This window comes from Petaurus breviceps, unplaced genomic scaffold (assembly GCF_028583685.1).
Source record: "Petaurus breviceps papuanus isolate PSGF00001 unplaced genomic scaffold, PetGlider_PUasm1.0 81, whole genome shotgun sequence".
NCBI classification, from domain to species: domain Eukaryota; kingdom Metazoa; phylum Chordata; class Mammalia; order Diprotodontia; family Petauridae; genus Petaurus; species Petaurus breviceps.
Window position 1 is genome coordinate 2,012,117 of NW_027186546.1, and position 3,046 is coordinate 2,015,162.

Below are 3,046 nucleotides of genomic sequence, written 5' to 3' on the forward strand. Positions count from 1 at the left end.
CTGCATTGGGGGTTCCTTATAGTGATGATATCACAGGCCTGGACAAAAACAAAACAAAAATCCCAAAATAAAAACTACCAACCCAAGGTAGATGCTTAATAAAATTCCTTCACAACCTGACTCCAACTTACATTTCTATTCTTTTTATTTGTATCCCAAATATTTAGCACAATGCTTGAAACACAGTCAAAAATTAAAAACATGAATTGATTTTTCTCCTTCATTCATTCATTGGTCCAGCCAAGCTCTTTTTTTTCCTCACACATGGCATTCAATTTTCTGTCCTTATTTTATTTATATTCTTATTATATACATTCCTGTGTATGTAATTTGGTCCCAGAACCTCATCCCTTCTCCCTAGATTCCTTCTCTCTGGGTGCAATAACCCTTTTATCAAGTTTGAGGATTAGGGAATTCTACATAACAGGATGCAAAGGACTGGACTGATTCTCAGGTTGCACAACAAGATACCATGGCACATCCCATTTTGGGTTACTTGCTTGCAAGTGCTAATTGGAGAGTACAGACAAAATATGTGAACAAAATGGAGTGATCCTGAAAAGAAACTAGGTCTGGATTCACACAGTCATATGTAAATGAGCTGCCAGGAAACAGGACACTTGAGCCAGTTTTGACTTCAGTAAACACTTTTTCTATGAGGGGCTTCTTTCTTTCTGGTGCATTCAGTCCTTTCCTCTCAGAGACTGGTTTCTCCTAGGGATTCTCTTAGAATTGTTGATATTTCTGACCCTTTCTGCAAATAAAACTGTTTACAGCTAAAGGGAGTAACACTTTGTCTACAGACTGTCATTCCTTCTTGAAGATGAGCTCTTTGAGGACAGGGACTTTCATTTTAGTCTTTGTATTTCCACTGCTTAGCACAGAGTAGGTGCTGAATAAGTGTTTGCTGATTGGTTGGTGACTCATTCCTCCATTCAACTCACTTTATTTGGGGGAAAAAAGTATGCCAGTAGTCAAAAGCAGACCTGGGTAAGAGTAGAACCATATACTCTTTCCCTTGGTAATCTCATCCAACACATTGATATGCTTTTCCCCTTTAAGCAGACTACTCCCACGTGTATGTCTCCTCATTCTAAACCCATCTGTTCAATTATGTATTGGCATCTTTACACCTGTACCTCAAACCTAACACATCCAAAATGGGATTTATCTTTTTCCAAAAACTACTTGTCCTCACTTTCTTTTTTTGACACCATCATCTATCCATGATTCGTTCTCCTTCAGCTATCATTTTTAATCATTTCTCAGATTATATCTATTCTTTGTTGTTGTTGTCAAACAGGCAATCACATCATGAGACTTAAGTGAAAACCAGGTTTATTGTAAGAAAAATGAACATGCATATGGAATCCAAAGACTTCACAGTCCTATAGACAGTACGACAGAATGAGGAGGAGAAAACACTTATCTCCACCTAAAGGGTCATGGCATGGGAGGGGAAAGGTGACCAAACCCCACCCAAAGGGGATGATCACGGCCATGGCAAAGCCCCATTCTTTTCACTTGGGAAATGCTAGACTATGAAGATAGGAAGGTCTGCTTATGTGTAAAGGACCCCAGCAGTATAAGCATTTTCCCAGCCTGGCACACTGACTAGCACATCTCTCACCTTCAAAGGATACACAGGGAATCCAACTTGGGGTGCAAACAACAAATTATGTCAGTGGGGAGAGGGAAAGGAACTTCATCCTTGATGCATTTGAGCCTCCTGCATGCTCTGGGTCCAGTGTTTCTGGCACATATGACAATACAAAAAGACAAGTTCAGGGGAATTTTTAACAGTCCTTAACATCAGCCATTTTTCAACTCTTTGTGCCCGCATTGGGGTTTTCTGGGCAAAGCTACCAGAGTGGTTTGCCATTTCCTTCTCCAGTTCATTTTACAGATGAGGAACTGAGGCATATGGAGTTACGTTACACAGCTACTAAGTATCTGAGGCCAGATTTGAACTGAAGATGAGTCTTCTTGATCCCCAGTGCTCTGTCCACTTTGCCACCTTGCTGCCCCTTCGAAGCCTTTAGTATCTTCTAATCCCATATACTCCTTTCTAGTCCCATTTTTACCACTTTAATCAAGGATCTCATTATCACCTGCCTTGACTGTAGCAGTAGATCCTTACTTTTATTCCCTAACCCCATCTCAGTTTATCTTTTATTGTTGCAAGATTGAATAGTCATTTTTCAAAAACAAGCTGAATATATCTGGAACTCAGCCAGCTTGAATAATTCTTCAGACACCAGGGTTAAGGTCTTTGTTTTCACTAAAACATTTAAACATTACTTTAGTAGATGATCTAGGACATCAAGGCCTCCTATCCAGAGTGGTTTCCCTATTCATATGTTTCAGTGACTGTTTTGTACAAGTTTATTCTAACTCTTTCCCATGGTCACTATTGCCTATCAATATGAAATATAAACAGCCTGGGCTTACATTCAAGATGCATCAATATATGACATTTGCCCCAACAAATTTATTTTGTATTTTAGTCAAATAAGACAGGATGCAAGCTCTTGCAACAAAAGTTCAAGGAGGTGAATTTAGAATTGGTTGAATGGACAGATAGAAAGAATTACCATTAATCCTTCAATATCCCCTTGGAAGGAATGTGTTATGACTAAGAATTTTTGTTTCAGTCAGTTTTGTTCATCATTTTTACCAATTACAGATAAAGGCACAAATGGCAAACTTTTTGTCATGACTTCTTTGGCTTACCCAATTGGAAATGATATCTTACAAATCTTTGCAACTTCATCAACAGCTAATACAGTTATCTGTACTCAGTGAGCACTTAATTAATGATATTCTGACAAATTCATGAAATATTAGAGGTGGAGGTGACCTTAGTGATGAATTATTCCAATCCTTTCATTTTTATAGATGAATTATTGAGACCCAAACAGAATAATAACCTGACCAAATTCACAAAACTAATTAGTGGCATAGCTTTCTTTTATTTTTAGGACAAAAATTTCATTTGATTTTACAACCACTCCATCACCCATTTCACATCTTTATCACTTCTCAA